We start from the raw sequence: 19956 nt of genomic DNA, 5'->3' as shown, positions 1-19956 counted from the left end.
ACTCACTAAGTGACAAAGTAGCTTCTTTAAAGCAACTATATTTGTTAAGTATATGTGAAGTTAAAAGTTCAATATTCACCTCTAAAAATGTAGTACAGAGGAGGTAACTTAAAGCTGTACTTAGCAAAAGTACTGGACTAAATCTATTTATGTTTTTGCAGCTTCAAAGTACAGGACAAATTATTGATTTAATAAGTCTGCAATGCATTTGAAATCACTATAAAAAGATGGGTGTGAAAAAGCCCTATGTCTGAATACACCAGAAAAACTCCAGCTGGCTAAACTGACAGCGTCCAGTTTCACAATCTCTTATCAGCCGAGCATCACCAGTGTAATGACCAGCTGAAGCTAGTGGTACAGTCATCCAGGCTTTGAGTAGACCGTTGAAATCTCATCTACTACCAGTCTGGCTGGGTTTCAATTGGAAAGCACTGGAGAGTGACTAACATGGAGCCTCTTGGAGAGGGTCAAGAGCCCAGAGCAACCAGTGGCCATTAAATTCCCTCCTATGAGATATTGAGTGCTTTGCTTTTTGACCAGGCTCTGTTTGATGTGCTGCACCGCATTATTATCCCCAGCTCCTCACTGCAAGCCCTCCACAACCAAGTGGCGTGAGCATTATAAAGATGTTATTATGAAACTCCGTTGAGCCCCTGATCAACATTAGAAGTTTCAAAGAGACACTTGAGGGAAATAAATCAAACTGCACACAAAGGCCTGCAAGAAGCATAAACTAAATCTTAAAGACAACACTGTTCAACCAACTGCATGGTAAGAATACATCATTCTGCATTTCAGAGCTCCGAGCTTATGATTATGCATAATGCTGCTTATCAATGTTATTAAACTTGCTGGAGGGAATTCTGGTGTTCTACTTGAATACACAGTCAATTAGACTGTCTCAGATTTTAAAAGAGCAGGCCTAATTGCAGTGTTTTATTGACTCTTTGCTTGAACGACTCTGATAAAGAGGTCTTAAGCTGCCTTTTGGCACAGGCAGGATGAAGTAATTTTCACACCAATCTATGATGCTGATGAGGACCGTTCATAATTCAGTGATTCAAAGTGACATTGTCCAGTATTTTACCTGTCAGATAATAATTTCCTATCTGATTTAAACTCCACCAATGTGCCAAAACATTTGGACCACTCACAGATGAAGCAACCAATGTTAATTATCCTGTAACAACTGATATGTTAAGGTCTGGGATATGTCAGATGTTCAGTGAACAGATGGTTCTCGTAGACAACTTGTTTAATGTGGGAAAATTTGCAGATGTGAGCAACTTTGACAAGGGCCACCCTGCATATGCTCACAGTCAGCAGTGGTAAATACTGAGTGACTGATCTGTTGTGGCTCCAACTTAAAGGACTTAAAGGTGCCATATGGTGAAAATCCATTTCTATTGTGTTTGTGGTGGTTATAAATGTGGAGGTTTGAAATATCAGCTGTTAAGACATAAATACATTTACTTGCCATTCCTGCCATTCCTCAGATAGCCTGCCACCTTTAGAAGTAAGTAGGTAAGGCACAAGAGGTATTCAACTAAGCAGCAGTCATCCCGCTCAAACTGGCAGCTATGGCAGTCAATCACACAAGCAGACAGCCCTAAGACTGGCCCTAAAACCAGCGGTTATACAGTTATGATTACATTAACCATCTTCGTAGTTTTTTGAGCTGTGAAACCCTGTGGGGGAGATGTCAGACTCTGATTAACCTGCTAAAAAGAGGTCCAATATGGGTCCTTTGAAGGATGTGCTGCCAACATCCTGGTGCAGATACCACAGGACACCTTCAGAGGTCTTATTGAGTCCACGCCTGTTTTGGTGGCATCAAACAGCATATTAGGCAGGTTGGTGAAGATGTTTTAGCTCATCAGCGTATAATTTGACCTTTCACAATATGTTATTGCACTCACTTGTAGCTCAAGAGCCTACCTTTGGCCATCCAAGGGCTAAAAATAAAGTGTGAACACAACAGTGACAAACTGCAGCATGCCTTTTAATTTGACATGGTGAAGCTGTTAGCAAACTGCTGTCTGTTTACATATCCAGCACATCATTCATGTTTCTGTCAATCTGACCAATTAGTTTAAAATTCCTCTTCTTTAGTTTCTGCTTTTGGTCTTCACAAACCCCTAAGGGAACATTTCTGCTTCTTTAGCTGCTAAATGCTCTGCAGGGTTCAGTGGCTAGTCGCTAACTGTGTCTGTCTGGGGTATTTTTAATGGTGTGCTCAGACTACCGTTAAGAAAGCAAACGGCTACAAGTCTTTTTCAATGGAGGTCGGTGATATGAAACTACAAAATGAAGCCCGACGCTTGTTGTCGTGTGATGCTTTACCAGTGAAAGTTCAGCAGACCACGACTTCATTCAACGCTCCAATGACACGGTGAAGCGTCAACCAATCATAGTGTCCGTTTCAACATTTCCACTTTGGCCACAATCTCCTGTTCTGTCTGAAACATGGACGAAAAACTAAATCCTCCCATTAGCCAGTTGTCACTACTATTTTTTTATACTATACTCTGAAAATTATCGGTTACTGGGTCATCATTTTGAAAAAATATTTTTCACATTACACAGTCAATTGATCTATTGTTCTAAAAACACAGATTATAGCAGCGTTTAAGGGGATGTTTGCCAGCAGGTAGGCTACATGACCTCTTTCTGCTTACATGATTAACACACTGTTCTGAATCAGGCAGTGAAAAGTGGGTATGAGTTTAAATAAGTGTGATGAAAGTGTAACCCTATCCAGTAACACGCTATACTTGGCTATAGGGGGCATCTGAGGTATGGTGGTTGTTCCATTTGCCTCTGAAGCTGAATCACACTGACTGACGTGAATGCCGATTTGAAGGGCATGTTGAAGCAAGTGACTCAATCACAGCCACAGCTGTCCTTTAAACCAGAACCCATTACACGCTTTTCTGCTTTCTTTTAGCAGCAAGAATAACAATCCCTGACAATTAAAGTCAATTAGTGGGAAACAGCAGTAAATACTGCATGAGAGCAGAGCTTTGCAAACCAAAGCTCTGAGCGGAGTCTGTACACTACGTCTTCATATGTCAAGGCCGTGGCTGTCTGCCAGCTAAATGTGTCGGCCAGAAAGATATGCGAATGCAGATGAGTGTTGACAGCCAGTCAATTGTCATTCAGCCCATCTCCCAGCCACTCGGGACTCATCTGGCTTTTTTTTCTTTTTGCGAGGCTCCTCTTCACTGCTTGCTCACCTCACACTCATCTGCCTTAATGCATACTAACATGCACAGTGGAGGCATGAGGCACCGTGTTCAGTGTTAATAAGAGGTAAAAGCTCCCACGCTCTCTCTTCTGCTGGTGCGGCTGTGACGAACAGATGGGTCAAAGAGTCACAAACTCGCACAGACTCCCAGAGGTAAAGTTTGGTTTTTCAGCTGTTTAGAAGCACGCTGGATGAGAATTGCTCTGACCCTTAAGTGCATTTGGTTAGTGGTTTAGAACACCTCATCCCATCTGCTGCTCCTCTTGCAGCTCTGCTTTCCAGCCCTTCATGACACTTAACTGCTCCATTCAGACTATCAGACAATATATATCTCACTGATCTGATTTTGTAGTTTATGCAGCTTTTTTTTTTTTTTACAAAGATGAGCACAACAGATGTTGAGTCTGTCACTGTCCATTTCCTTTACTCATGTCCAAGCTGTCATTAAGAGCTCATGTTGTTCTGAGTAATCCATTTGTCCTCATGCTTGTTGTTGTGGTTACACATCAACTGAGAGAGAGAGCTGACCTCTGACAAACAAAGTGAAGACATGACTGATTTCTTACTGAAAATATTGGGGCAATAGCTGTGTAGGCTTGTCATAGCCAAATTGGGCTGAATAGTGTTTTTTTCCTCCCTGTCTTTGTTCTTGGCGGCCGACTAAGTGCTTGCAGCTGTCAGTTGAGTGTATTCTCCTTGCCCAGTATATGTGGCTTGGCTGCACTTTTAGCTGGCTGTGTCCTTACTGTGGTGACAGTATGCCATGACTGATTTCCGTTGACTCACTTTCATTGTAACCACAATGTGTCCTTCACAGAAAAGTCGGAGTGCTTTTTTACAAGTGGTTGATCTCATCTAGTTAGCGCTGCGGCGTAACCGGGCTTTGCGTGCAGTTGGCTGATTATTTAAGCAGCGTTCCAAGCAGTTTGCTGATGAAATGAAAGGAGAGGGGATGCCAGAAATTGTTGTACTGACAATGGTACAATGCAGGATGATGTATGATGACTAAATGGTATTTGGATGCGGTGGAGACTGATTCAATTTTCTCAAATCGTATTAATTTTCTAGCTTCAGCTGTGCAAGGACAAAGAACAAATGAGCACTGAAAACTCTGCTTATTAACCCAATAAACTGATACCTATGAGTCCTTGTTTGCTGCAGAAAGGAAGAGAATGTTATTTCAAACCTTTGTCCTGCCAATGCTTTCATGCAAATTACTCACACTAGAACCAGCTTATCTGTGAACAATCATGGGTGGCATTTGGAGGAGGGTGAAATAGCGCCACATGATTTTCATATCTGCATAAAGCTCAGTCGGGCCCCTCCACACAAACTCCCATGCAAAAGCAAACACAAAAGCCTCTTTGAACCCACACATCCGCCGTTTATCTTAAAATAGTCTGCTGCTTTTTTCCAGTACCTTGCGTGTTGCACTTGGTAAATGGTAGGCAATTACACATACACATTAAGGAGCTGTTAGTTGATTCATTGGATATTGCTAAGTTGCAAAGTTAATTCATTCTAATAGAACAGCAACTTTTATCACACAGAGCCACGCAGGTATGAATATAAAGGCTGAGATTATAGCATCCATGTGCACAAATAAGATTAGAGCGCTGGCTGCAGCCACTGTTGACAAGGTGAATGAGACAGTTGTTCCAAAAAAGCAAAAACACTGGATGACTGTGGGTTCATACAATTTCCGAGCATGTTACTTTCATGGTGTGTTTATCCGCATGATTAATGACCATTCAGCTTTGCATTTGAACATCACCTGAGGAGCACATCTGCATCGGCCTTACTGGATGCTAATGATTCAGTGCATGCCTAATAAACTGAAGTGAGAATTAAAATGAGGCTCAAACTGCCTGTGAGGCTAGCTTAAGCAAACACCAGGACAGCTGGCAGAGAAATCATTGTGACTAATGGTCTCAGTGTGAGACAGGAGCAGGGCTGTGGGTGGTTGTTTTACCATGCTAAGAAGAACAGACTTTGTTTGTCTTTCTATAGCATACAGCGTGACTGTGTGATTCTGGAAGTGTTAGCTTTGTTTTTGTTTGCTTTGCTTTCCCTGCCACTGTAGTGCGACACAAAGACCTATCAAAAAATGTGCCGCTTTTCCTCCTGAGAACGAGGTGACCTTACAAAACAGGAATGCATTAATGCTTTCAGAAGTGAGTTTACGAATCTCAGACTGTTTCCGCCGCCACCTGGAGGTACAGCGCGCTTCTCTGTCAACTGATGTTTTGACTGTATTTGGATTCTGCTGTGGCTCCTCTGCTGTGGTAAACATAATGCGCTGTGACCCGTCCTCAGGGCGAATGATCTGATTTGCTCTTCCCTTGTCTTTTACTCCTAATCACATCTACCTCAGAGCTAGAAAATGGTTGTGCAGCTGTCATAACTGAAGCACAGCACGGCGTGATGGGAGTGCATGTTTTTGCTGTTATCTATTCTATCTGAGCCAGAACGGAATACTAAACCTCCACTGTATCCCTCTTTCTCACAGACCGCTGCATGATCAATACCCACATCAAAGGCTCTGCGGAGATAGCAGGATTCTTTGAAGCATGTTTGTGGAGCTGGATTTGCTGAGCTAACACGGTCCACACAGAACCCCCTTGAATAAGCTTGTTTGGCTAGCATCCTCTCTGTTTGTAGAAGAAGTGAGTGGATTCTAATGGAGAACAGACAAGGCCTCTCCCTTGTCTTTTTCCTCCCTTTGAGCAGCTAAATGCATCCTTAGTGCCAGTGCTTTTTGCTCATCTGACATACGCTTCATTGCATGCCAGCTCAAATATTTATCTAATATCAAATTGGCTGTAATATTTTGGAAGCAGTGAAATGCCAGGAAATATTTCTCATCGAGGACACAAAATAACTTGCATCATGTTTCACGGTGCCAAGTGCAAATATGCTGGGTAATTACTGATTGAAATGAGATGGAGTGCAGACAGCAGCAGTGCTGTTATGTGTCTACCTTGTGCTGTGACTTGGACAAGCGAGTAGACAAGAAATTCCAACGTTGATTATTCTGCACTCAAAACACGACCTGTGTCCCCTGAAAGCTATTAACTATTTACAAAAGTGCCTTACGTCTCCAAAATGGGAAAACAGGGCATTTGGGATGTTGTGGGTACAGAAGAAGTGGGGGTGGACGTTCGACCACAGTAAACACAAGCACATAACTCCTGCCAGCCAGTCAGAGAGAGTCAGCAGCTCTGTAAATGATGGGGCAGAGACTGTTGAATCATCTCTCTTCACGCAGTCCAAGACAAGAATGTGAAACGCTTGGCTATAAATTACAGAATAAAACATATTTGTAATGCTTTTGACTTTTTAAATTCACAGATTGTTGCATCTTTTGGTAAGTAATGGCACTATTTGGCGTATGCAGTGAAAAGGTCTGACTCTCCAGTCAGCTGTGGCTCATTTGAAAGTGAAATGTGGGAAAATGCTGACATCTCTTTCTCTTCTCTCCTAACACCAGGGGCACCACTGCATTTGCATCCCTGTCTCTCTCTCAATCTCTCTTTCTTTCTCATTTACATTATGGATGGTTCATTTAGCTTACATGACCGAGTGAATACATAACCCAGGGCAATTCAAAATACCGTGAGGGCCTGTAGGGATAAAATGAAACCACATAAGCAGAAAAGATTGCTGCACTGCCATCTGCAGCCGCCTGCTATTCAGCTCTTCCTCTTTCATGTGGTTGACAAACATGGCCTGCCTCTGATCCACATGGCTGGGCTCAACTACACATATCACTTAAATACAGTTGGTGATGAATTACAGAAACGTGAATTATTGCTGAATTGACCGTTCGCTAAACAGCGATTGTACAATCCTGATTAGCCCTGTAGTGATCTAAAATCTCTACCATGAAGCAGTGTGCATGCAGCCATTGGCATAAAGATATAGGTGAATTAATATAACAGCAAAAATGTAAGAAGTTGCAGTTATTTGCATAAACATAACGTTCAATTTAACTAGCATACCCTACAGCTAACATAAACTGTTACGCATTTTCTTTTGATTTGGGCCCGTAACAAACGAAGCCAATGTTACCCAAGACATTTGCTTCATTCATAGGTGAGTGGTCATCCTAATGGTGCTTTTCCATTAGCACCTACTCGGCTCGACTCTACCCAGTTTGTGAGGTTTTCCATTAGGACGTAGTACCAGGTACTACTTTAGTACCTACTGGGCCGGGATTCCAAGCGAGCTGAGTCGAGCTGTTAACTTGATGTCTACAGAGTGCAGGCCACTCATTGGACAGGGCGTGACGACACTACACAGCATATATATTTTAATAACTAATAGCAACAAACTGCAGCCATTGCAGGGTTGTACACAGGACTGATATACAATTATTATAGCGAACTAGCATTAGCTTGCCCTCATAAGTCGTCTAGTTCGTATCCTCTTGTCTTCAGCTTGATTCCACTGTATCGCCTCCCAAACGCTCCTGAGTATTTCGACTCACCGCCCTCAGCTTTCTCTGACTCTCTTCTTGTACTTTGCATCTGACAAAAAGCTATAGACCAAGCAACAGGTATACCATCACCTCGATGTCCTCCATTGTTGTGTTGCATTTGTGTCGAAAATAGCGTTAAGGGACTTCGGGGCCGCTGTGCGATGGTGACTCTATCCACGATGAGGTGGTAATCAATTGTAATGGAAAACAACCTAAACCGAGTCGAGTCAAGTTATGTTGAGTAGAGCAGGTGTTAATGGAAAAGTGCAATAAAAGTCTCTCTCGTAACATTAAAGCTAGAGTATGTAATTTATTCCAGAGTCATTTTTTCTTGTATTTATTGAGAATGTCTTTACATTCTAACAGAAATCAATAAACTAAGTTCTCTTATAGTAAATAAGAAAAGAAAATGTCTGACAGTAAAAAGAAAAAAAAAATCTGGCTGCCAAAGACCTGTAAGCTGGGTACAAAAATGCAACAGCAAAAGCAACAGCTCCCACTCTTTGTAGCAAATGTTTTAGGTCAGGATTTTTACCAAAAAGTACAAGATATGTTGATCAACCACCCAAACCCAAAGTCTGTCCGACCAGCGTATCATCAACCAGCAGTTTTACAAAGTATTTTCTCTTTCTGCCTCCATTCTCAGAGTCTCATCTTCCTTTTGATGTAGTCTGGGCTCCAATACTTCCAATATATGACAATCAAACTGAACTAACCTACTCTAATTATAGTCCAACAGGGTGATCAAGTTTCCAGAGATTCAGCCTCACACATGTAAACAAACTTGTGCACAACAATGGATGAATATACAGTTGACAGATAAGCTGCCTTGCATGACACTTAATGTGATACAAGAAGAATGAACAAGAAGGCTGGAAATATTTATGTGAGATCATGAAATCTTTAGTTGTGGCCAAAAGACAGATTTTTGAGGTCACACTGATGTTTGACCACCATAATTTAATCAGTTCATTCTTAAATCCAAGTGAAGATTTAGGCCAAATCTGAAGAAACTCCCTCAGGAAGTTCTAGAGATATCATGTTTACAATAATAAAATGGATGGACAGACAAACATCCAAAAACATTATACCTCTGGCCACAGATGTTGGGGGAACACAAAAAAGCAAGGAATGAAAGGAGAAACAAAAAAAAGTGTATTTCTTTCCCCCTCATCTTTCCCTTTGTCCCTCAAAATTCCCAACAAGGAGTCTTTTACAAATAATTAAATGGAAGAGAGGAGTAGTCGACACACAAAAAACAGAGTGTGTGGCAGATGCAGAAGCTCAATATTTTTGATGTTTTTTCCACAATCTCCTGTAGAGTAAACTGTGCTGCTAGATGAATCCTGAACAAACAGAAGGTGCTGTTAGCTGATGGGTTTATAATTTCCTCTTATTTCACAACTATAAATAAGGCAAACATTATTCAGCTGCCCTCTGTAATTAAAACTTCATTCAGCCACAAGTATGCTTTCTGCCACAACATGTTTTATGTACTGAAGTCAAAGCGAGTGGCCTTTAAGTCTGACTTCACTTTGACTTTACACATCGACACCACATTTATTGAAAGGACAGATTAATATAGCAGTTGTGCAATCTGATAGCGACAATATTCTAATCAGGCTGTTTACATTGGCAGCTGTTTGACCTTGAATGAACTGAACCAAAGTCTCCTTCGAGACCTTCAGCTCAAGTGCCGAGCCGCTCATGTGGGACATGTTAGCAAGTCCAGGCAGTAAGGAATGAATGCAGGAACTCTGATGTCTAACAATAACATCCACCTAAGAGACAGGTGATAAAAGAAATGTCATTCTGGTCAAACACGGAAGCCACTGAGGCAAAAGTAAGCAGAAGTTCACCTTCTTCCTTTTTCTTATTATCTTTATTATTATTACTGCAGCAGGCGGTCAAGGTTCACTAGCAGAGCACACTTAACCATGTATCCTGTCACACACCCACCACCATACACACACATAACTCCTGTCTTTCCTAACACCAGCCCTGCTCTGTGTGCTCTGCTAATATTGACTCTCCTGACTAACACTGCCTCTATTGAGTCAAACACAGAACTGTTTGACTAGAATTAGAACATCATTGAGATAACAGCCGTGGACCTGTCCAGGCTGGAGCTGTGGTGCTAATGTAAAGCAGAGCAAGAGAACCGCAGCTGATGATTGTCGGCCGAGAGAGCTGAAGGTGCTGAGGTGGAGCTCGCAGTCTGGTCCATACACAAATGTTTTCTCACTCTGCGCCTTTTATCACAGATACACAATAACAGCCACTTGTGAAATGTCTTCCTGTGAAATCACACACGGCATTCTTGTTCCGTGTGGGCAACGCTGTGTTTATGTGTGTGCGGCATTTCTGTCATTAAGCTCATTGAGTCCTTGAGGTTGTAAAACGGGTTTGTCACTGGGGCCATTGTGTAGTTTGTGTGTCGGTGATGAAAACAAAGTGCTGTCAAACTTGCTGGCAGCGAGAATAAAAGCTTGTATTATGTGCCAAAGCACGTTTTTAATCTGAATGCAGATATTAAATTCTTATCTTCGGTTACACATTGCAGCCATAATGTTAACAGCTTTACCCAACCATAAAACACACACACACACACAAAACACAGAGATAAGCAAACCTACTAGACTATTCACCACATGCAGGCCTACTCACTCGCCTTATCACTCTTTATCTGTCTCTCACATAAGCGTTTCACAGACTTAGGCTGTGTCCGAAATCTCTCCCTATTTACGAAACAATCCACGATATTTACACTCCGCCATTTTAGTTGAGTGTCTCAGTTCTGACTGTGTACATTTCTTCACTACATAGCAGAGGTTCTCAGACTTTTCAGCCACTGACCCACAAAATAAAGATACCAGAGTTTCACCACCCCCACTGTCCTGGAGACTAAAGCATACAAATGCTGTGTGCAGTCACACACACAAACTAATATTCCTATCCAAACACCAGCAAAGCGACAACACAAAAGAACACAACAGGCATGCAGCCATAATATTACTTTATAGTAACTTAATACAGGCCAGTAGCAGAATACATGAATAAAAGCAAGCTTCATGTATTAATTGCAGGACTGGATAAACAGTGTGTAGGAGCAGCAGACTCACAGGTGTGTGTGTGAGTGTGAAAGAGAGAGAGAGAGTCTAACAAGTAGCAGACTCCTGTTTTGATTTTCATGTACAAACTTGCATTTTGTGACTTTTTATTTTCAATTTAACAAACTCCCATAATGAGTATCACAGCTTCTAAATTTGGAGCAGAGAAAGTTTATTCTGGGTGGAATTTCATTTGCATTGTTTTATTTTTAATTTAGATGCTATTTTAACAAAAAACTTTTGGAACCATTACGGTTAAAATATACCAATTATAATGGTTTTAAATTTAAAATTAGATTTCTGGAAAACATCTTGCAATCGCCTGGAGGCTTCTAAAGCCAAAAATCAGGAAATTAATGCTAAATTACTTGGGCTGCCAACTCTCACGCTTTGGCCGTGAACTACAGACTCTTCACAACCTGCTCAAACTCTTGGTACAGGACCTCACCACACGGGTCAAGAAGGTTTCCTTCTCATTTCTACTCTGAAGCTCACCTTCTCCTGCTCAAACTGCTGACAAATGTTTCTGCTGCTCCACATGGAGGGGCCTCAAGATAGTCGTCCAAATGAAACCGTACAAAAACCGAACTAGCACAACCCAAACACTAAGGTCTCCTGCAGCCTACCAGAGAACCTCTTTAAACAGAATCAGGACAGGAACTCTCACCTTCTGGACAACCAACATTGGTTCACAAACAAGAATACAGAATGTGTCTGACCAAAAACCTCTAAAGACTCACTACAGCCAAGATAAAGACAACTCAGCTGCACCAAATCCACTAATCACTGCATACATTAGCACCATGTGCTAACTGTGGCTAAAGAACCACATTTACCAAGACAACTATCCAGTACAAAGCCCTAAAACACACCAAGATACACATTAAAGATGATTTTACTGCTGGAAGCTGCAAGCCAATGCCTAAAGAACAAACTAAAGCAATGGAGCCAAACCCAGTTTAGTGAAGAGAAGCAGAGGAAACGTTTGACTGCAGACATAAAGCAGGAAGACACTGAGCTGCTCAGGTGTTCCTGATAACACCAAGCAGCCACCTGGACAGCCAATAGGAACACAGCTTATTGGAAGTCCAGAGGGCTGGCTTAGTGAAGTAAATTTAGTTTAAAGTTGAAGCAGAAAGTTAACAAAGAAAGTTGAAAACCACCTTCTGATACTTGAAATCTCTGAGTTTTCACACAAAGAACACCTGAACATGTCAAACTGGCTTCATAGTAGAACCTTCACTGTAAAAACGTCATAGTATGGTGTGTTGCTCAAAAAACATTACAACCCAGCTGTCTAGGGTCGCCGAGGAGTGACACAAAAACAAGACAAACACTGGTTTCAAGGGGGTTAGGAGGCTGTTTATTTGAAAAGGTTTACAGCAACAAAATATGTGAGCAGAAAAATCACTAAGTCTGCCTTTAGTTCAGCGGAAAGTATTAGTTTTTGTCTTTTTTATTGACCAAACTTTTCAGGAATTAGATGAAGAATAATTAAAGCTCTCATGTAGAAGTCCAACTTATTCTGGATCCTTGTGGAGAGTTTAATCTTAGAGTTTGTAAAGCTGTTGAGTTTTTAGAGTCACATGGATGGTTTTGACATTTAATAACCGAGTCCTGAAATAAAATTACAGTTGTGGATTTCTGTCATTTAGTCTGGACGAAACAAATAACAGCAGCATAAATCTCAAACGTCATTATGAGGAGTCTGGATTGAGGTTTCTCACTTGATAATGGTCAAAACATGAAATTTAGGATGGTTTAAAGGTATATTCCACCTTAAATTTTTGAATGTTGACCTAAAGGGTTGGTTTCAGGAAGTATTCCACCTACAAGGTCCTCACACATCCACCTTAAAGGAACATTCCACCAAAAATCCCTGGACATGCACCTAAATTGTTGGTTTAACCGAGTATTCCATCCAAAATCCTCAGAGACCCGAGGGGCTGGTTAAAAGGAATATTCCACCTAAAACCTCAACTAGGGCAGTATGTGTTGCAGCGACAGCACAAAGAGGTCCTCTCTGGATGGAGAGTGGCAGCTCCCTTTCTGCTCTTACTTTACTCACTAAACTCAAGGGCTATGGAGGACATGAGTAGTCCTCCATTTTTCCTATTTTAGGTGTGATAATTGTCAGTAAACATTCTAAGAAGTGGAAATCCACAGGGTTGTATATAGTGCTGTTCTTGCACAATATTTGTCACTTAATTGCCCTCAGGATACTGTTGTTGAACTTACCAGTTTTACATAACAGGCAGATGCTGCAGCTAATGATGTTGTAATTCACATAAACAAGAAAACAAGTCCATCATAATTTGAATGTTAATAATCCAAAATGAGAAGGTCATATACGGCTTTCCTACTGGGTTAAAGAGCCAAAAAAAAACACCATGAAAAATACTTTGTAAAAGCGAGAGGTCGGTAGCAGCTTTAATTTTTTCTTACAACTTTTCGGTGACCCTCCTGTGCCCCCACCCCCCACTAAAATTAATCTGGATCCGCCCCTGTTCAGCAGAGCTGCAGCTGAGCTGGTGTACTCAAGATGCAGCGAGTGGGGAGGGGTAAATGGAGAATGAGGAGGGGACATCATAGATCTGCACATTCTAGAAGAAGCACTGGGGTACCATTATATCTAAGCCATTTTATGGTAGAAAGGATTATTTTCCAGCAATATAATGGCCTGAATTTTATTTACAAGTGAACAGTAGAAGTGGTGTGCATTACAAACACTTCATGATGCTAATAATCCCACAATATGCTGCATTTACAGATGCCGAATATTCATATTACTCATTTCACAACTTAAATCTTATAAAACAAGGGACTTGAACATGCACTTCATTCAGTATGTCTACAGAAAAGATGTTGTGCTGAAACAGTGACGTTAAAGCCAACAGTTCCAAGGCAGTCTGTATTCTCATCACGTGATAACCGATGTAGAAATACTGTGAACAGCACTGCTCTTGTAGCTCTGTGTGAAGCAACAGTATATAAAGTGGGATTATGAGGGACCGTCTCATGTTTCTATGTTAAGCAACATTGAAGACACTGTTGAAGAAATAATTCAAATAAGAACTCATCTGACTGTGGTTCCATCACTTCTAAGGAGCGCCATAGCTGCTTTCGATTCACCGTTCCTCTTGTGTTCTTGCTGCTCATTAGTGTCATTTCCAGCCACAGCAGTCAGCTAAAAAAAACAGCCAACAACTCAAAAAAAAAAAAACACTGTACAAATATAGACAAAGACAGCAAACAGGGAACTAGCTGGTGAACACAGTGGAACATTTAGCTGCCAAAAAGCCAGATATTTCCCTCAAGACACAAAGTGAGCCACCAAAATTTCATTAAAGAGCCCTCATGATGAAAATCAAGGTTTTTTCTTTGTTAACATTTCAATTTGGTGTTTTTTTTATGTGCTATAACACATCAGAAGTTAACACCGCAGCTGAGCATTTCCACCTTAAAGCTGCAGTGCACTAACGTCTGTCTCAAAAACATGGATTCAGACTTTTTATATATAAAAAAAACCCAAACAGCCAAACCTGTCGACTTGTAGGGGAGACTTTCTGTATCATTATTCTTCAGAAATCTGTTTCTGACTTGTACAGTTGAATTACTCCAATATTACAACTCGCCACTGTGCATCATGGAGTAGTTTTACAGTATTTCAGCAGAGTTGAAGGTGAGCTGGTGTGCTCCAGTTGCAGCAAGTGGAGAAAGATAAGTGGCTTCATAGACTTTAGATTTTTGTTTTAAGCTGCAGCTTGAATGAGTTTCAGTATACTAGTATGAATCCATGACGTCAACACTGAAAATGAGTCAAAATAAACATTCCTTATGTTTCTTTTTTACTTTAGTTTCTTCTAACAAATGCTTTTCTTCAGTATCACAATCCAATTGTTGTGCCATGACATCAGCTGCTTTTGGCTCCAGTCACTGATCGGCTGCAGTCAGCGCCACAGCGTCAGACAATGTGCTCTCTGTGCTCACATACACTGCGTTACATTACAGCTCAATTCCCAATAAAGATGTCCTCATAATATATATGTTTCTATTTCTGTTCTCAGACAACATAGTGAGTATGAAAAAGTGCCAGAAAGGCAGCTCATCACGTCTACATGTTAACCAGCAGTCATTTCCCACCTGCTGTTTTGTGAACTGCTAAAATCCTGACTATAAATCCGTGACGCCTGACAAGTTCACCACACATGAATTAAAGACGACGGCTGTGTTGCGATGTTTTCACAGAATTCCTGCAACTACAACTACTGAAGTTACTGCAAAAAGAATGACTTCACAATACAGAGAAAATGAGTGGTGGGCTTTAATACATGAACCAAAGCTTTTCACTTTGTTTAAGGGTTTAATAGAAACTTGGATGTAATTTATTTTGCTATCATGATTGAGTCTCAAGTTTAACTCTACCCTTTCCTATGTTAACCTCTGTTTACATTATGTGCATGAATTATACAATGATATACAGTATGTCATAAAAAACATAAATGATACGTTCATTCTGCCTTTTTGGAGGAAAATTTATTGCTTATTTACTGCTTAGTAATTAATCAACTATTTCATGAAATAATTGATAGATTTATTGATAGAATAATAGTTATTAGTGGCAGCCCTATTTGCCTGGTAGCTCTGAGCAAGAGTATGACACCCATGGAGCCTTTTTGGGATAAGACCTTTCTAAGTATCGTGTACTGGAGAACATAAGCCAGATAACTGGACTGAATTGCTATTTAATTTCACTAGATTAATGAGTATAAGTCTGACAACTAAAACCAACCTAAGCGATCACAAAGAAAGCAACATTTCTTCTCTACCTGTCTAGCAACTCTGTACGGCGGCAACATGAAAACGTGGAAGCTGCTGTGAAGCTCCTGCAGCAGCTGTGATGGCAGCAAACAGGCAGCTATGTCTCTTCTGAGCCTGTGGCCTTGTTAGCAGTAATAACTAGTGTAAACAAACAGCAGCAGTGTATTTTAAGGTCATCACAAACATCAACCAAAGCCTCCCAGTCAGCACAAAGCAGCGGCTCTGATGTGGCAGCACACTCCTTCTATTTAAATCTGCTGACATGAGAAAAAGCAACATTAGCTAATGCACTACTTAAAGACCATAATCGCTCTTTCCCCTACTGTTAATGAATGCTAATTAGAAGTCTGGAGCAGTTTCTGGCGTGTGCTGGCTGCTCCTCTAATGTGCCGTATTGTTCCTCTCTTCGCTCCAGCTCAGCACTAATGCTGCTGTGCCAGCTATTAAAGTCAGATAAGCTATCCATCTTTAGCATTGCCAGCCAAAAAGCCACTAATAGCTTAGCCACAAAATTGTTAATTTCCATGGTTTCCTTTCCCTGTTGGAGTGTTTGCTCTCAGTGTATGGCAGATACACTGAGGCTGATATTCCTCTTTGGCTCCACGATGTCAGCCTGCTGTGCTGCACACAATCCATTTTTTAAACCAACATTTAACAGCCTGGTCCTTACAAAGCACTCCATCAGGGAAGCAGCTCGCTGTATTTGTGGGTGCCTCTTTACAAAGCCTGTTTCAACATGACACTCCATCATGGACACTGTCATGGAAGCCTGCGAGCGGCGTACAGTTCCCCCTCCATGCTAAACGCGTCTACGACTCCTGAAACTGGAGTGCAGTTTAGGAGCTCATCTTGTGGAACGTGGGCCGTAATAATGTGATTTAATCCATGAAACAACTTGGCTGCACCGAGGTTAATCACAGCCACACTTTTAACGAGGATTAGGAGACATATTAGCTGCCATATTATCCTCATTCCAGATTGCTGTTAATTTTACAACTGATTTTAAGATCTGGCAGTTGTCCATTAGCCAATTCCGGCTACATAGGCCACTGAAGATTTGACGAGAAAGTTAAATGCATGTCTGCAGTGGGAATGTAGCAAGAATAATACACTGCAGCTTGTGTGGCACAGATTTAATGTTATTTAATGAAGTCATTAAAATAACTGTAATATTTGCTCATTTTAAAACGAAACAGACCAGCTAAAGACAAAGGAATGGATGCAATTTAATCCTCATTTTTTTCAGATTTAGATTGAGACTTAAAAATAAACGTACAAAATAACATGTAATCTTCTTTTTTTTCAAAATAAAATCCCTTTCTTAAACTCTGTTGTTTTGTGTTACTTTTTTGCTTGATTTCCTTACTTGTCATTGTAAGGTCTGTTTTTTTTTTTGTTTTTAACTTCTAGTTCTTCAATGTGAAAAGATACTTAAGGTGAGATTTTGTCCATTGCTTTTTCCAGATGTTAATAAATTACTCACACGATGCACTGACATGATGGATAGTTATGGTGGGCCTACTGATAAGTTCGATGTGACCCTCATGACGTCCCGCTATCGAGTGTGAACAATCCACTGTCACTAATTAAAATGATGACCAACACTGTGCTCTGGACAAAAGAGTCCGTCCATGTTACACTTTAAAATCCCTTTGACAGTCACTCTAAAGAGACACACTGCAGTGAACCGATCTGTGAGGTCAAACACATTCCCTTCAGCTGCTAATGTCAGTGAAAACAACTTTATGAGGCCTGGCTGCAATTTTCGAGGTGCTCATCCAGAGTGATCCAAACAATGAATTGAAATGTGAGTGTATGGAAGTGTGAAATCCACTGAGGGTTGAAGTAGCAGTTTCTTAGTCCAGTCTTTTTTTCTTTTTTTTTTTTTTTTTAAAGCACATTTTAACTGCTGCTTCTCCTCTAGAGATCAGTGCTAAAACAACTTCCCAGCCACTCAGACGTTCGATTCTGACACCCAGCGTCTGGGTCTTACCCACACAGACGCATCCTATTTCATGCATCTGAAACTAGATTCGCAAAAGTACACAGAAGAACAGCGACTCTGTGAATATAACAGCTCCCTTATGAAATAGTTTTAGGTGTTTCTTTGTCCGCTGAGTATTTAAGAATAAGCCGATACATCAGCGAGTGTAAATTTCACAACCCATGATTTTGTCATCTGCACACAGATGAAACAGCCTTGCCTGGGAATAAGGAAACCCAGGAAGTGATTAGTTTATAGAGCGTGCAAGAGTTATAGTCCTGTGGTTGTGCAGACGTGCCCTGTGCTGTGGCAGCGCGACGTGGGAAAAGTGGACTTTTAATGCAGTGCGACTTTATGACCGTTCATCATGTTTTGTTTGACATGAACAAAAGTGAGGTTTACCATTTCCCCTGACAGTGTGGTGTTACACTCACAAAGGCTGATGGATTTAGCAGGTCCCAGAGTCACTTCTATTTATTCCTGAGAGGAGTCAGCTAGTCAGTCGTCAAAGATACACTTCTCCTTTTTACATTACACATGTAAGATACTTATTTTCAGTATTTTCAGTCGTGATCAGACAAAAATCATTTTGCGTAATCCTGATAAAATTCTGCCTTCCTGTTATATGTGCAGCTTTATCACTAATTGATCCTTTGATTATTTTAATCAGTTAATTGGTCTCAAATTGGTCTAAAATGAAAACAAGAAAGATAAAGTTTTTTCAGAAAGAAAATAACTGCTGCTCAATAATTCTAAAGCTGTCTTGTGGTGATATAATGTTGTGTGTTCTTAGCTGGCGTGCCAACATTAGCCACTGGTCTGTGGGCTTTCTCACTGCAGCATAAAGTCCTGCTGCTCCATGAAAACAGCACATCCATGGCTAGAAGTAGAGAGAATTCACAAATGTCTTTTGCGCAGTATAATCAAGTTATACTATGAATAACTTAAAGAAAAAAACAAGAGCGGAATTTCTTTTTTTTATTCATTTACAAAAATTGATAGGAAAACATTTCTCTAACCATAATCAACACACACAGCATTTTTCAAGCTTCCACAGGTGTCACTAATACTGAAAAAATGGTGACTCTACATACTATGTATTTTACTACTTACATTTTTATATACTTCTGTACTAGTCAAATATCTGTTTTGTAAAAATACAGCTTGCAGTTAAGCTGATGTAACTTGGACTTTTTTCTGACTGTTGGAGTGTCATTTTTTTGTGTGTTTTTACATAATCCGGTCAGAGCTAACAGTTTTTTTTTGGCAAATGTCCAAATGTACCATGGTAAAGTTGGTAAAGTTCTTTTGGATGGACTGTCGCATCACAGATGATTAATTAAAGGAAGTTGAAATTATTAAATGAAGTTGAAAATCTGATGATTCTGATGATAAATAGTGCAGTACTGTGGATTTATTTTAGCAATAACATGATATCCAAACATGCAGGCAGGTTTGGGGGTTCAGAAGGTTAAAGGTGGATGTACCTTTTGGATCTCAGAAGTGCCTTTAACGTGCATTATTTTTAATGGCCAGCAGGGGTGACTGTTTTGGTTGTAAAGAGAAGTTAAACTGTATGGAAGTCCAAGAGAATCTGACCCTACTTCTCACTTGATTTGTTACCATAGTAAATATTTTCATAATGAGTTTATGATCTCAATCACTAGTTTCAAGTCTTGTTCAATATAGAGGATTGCGTATTTTGTAAATTATCGACCCATTTAAAGCAAAACTAGATAAAAAGGTGAGGCATGCTTTAGAGTGTGGCCACCCTGTGATTGACAAGTTGCTACCAAATGGAAGTGCAAGAGATCCACACTTTATCATGTTGGGTTTGTAAAACCAATATGGTGATGGGCAAATTGTCAAACTAGACTTCAAAGCAGTGGGTAGCATCGCTGTGGCTGCATCAATCTACTAAATACAGTCTAAGATCAACTCATTCACAATTAGCTGTTAGAGCAAAGCACATTTTGCCCAAGAACTCCAGCTTTAAACAGCTAGTCTGGAAATAGTTTTGGTTTTTTTTGCATCATACATTCAAACATTATTGGATTACACAGAAATAAGGCAGTGATATTAGTTACCTGTCAATTTTTAGCACTGCAAGAGAACAGCACAATTCTGTTTGTGTATGCACAAAACCAAGTGAAAAGAATTGATCATGTCCATTGCAGTGTTGCTGTGTACGGGTGTGAAGTGTCACACAGGAACCTGACAGCGCTGCCTCAGGCTCGGTGGCCTTCTGTCCCACCACGCTCTCCTTTCATCTTTTCAGGCATCCGATCATGTTTCAGGTCTGACTGTGGTTACA

This window comes from Acanthochromis polyacanthus, chromosome 8 (assembly GCF_021347895.1).
Source record: "Acanthochromis polyacanthus isolate Apoly-LR-REF ecotype Palm Island chromosome 8, KAUST_Apoly_ChrSc, whole genome shotgun sequence".
Taxonomy (NCBI): Eukaryota; Metazoa; Chordata; class Actinopteri; family Pomacentridae; genus Acanthochromis; species Acanthochromis polyacanthus.
The sequence above is the reverse complement of the archived record's forward strand: the minus strand, read 5'-3'. Positions refer to the sequence as shown.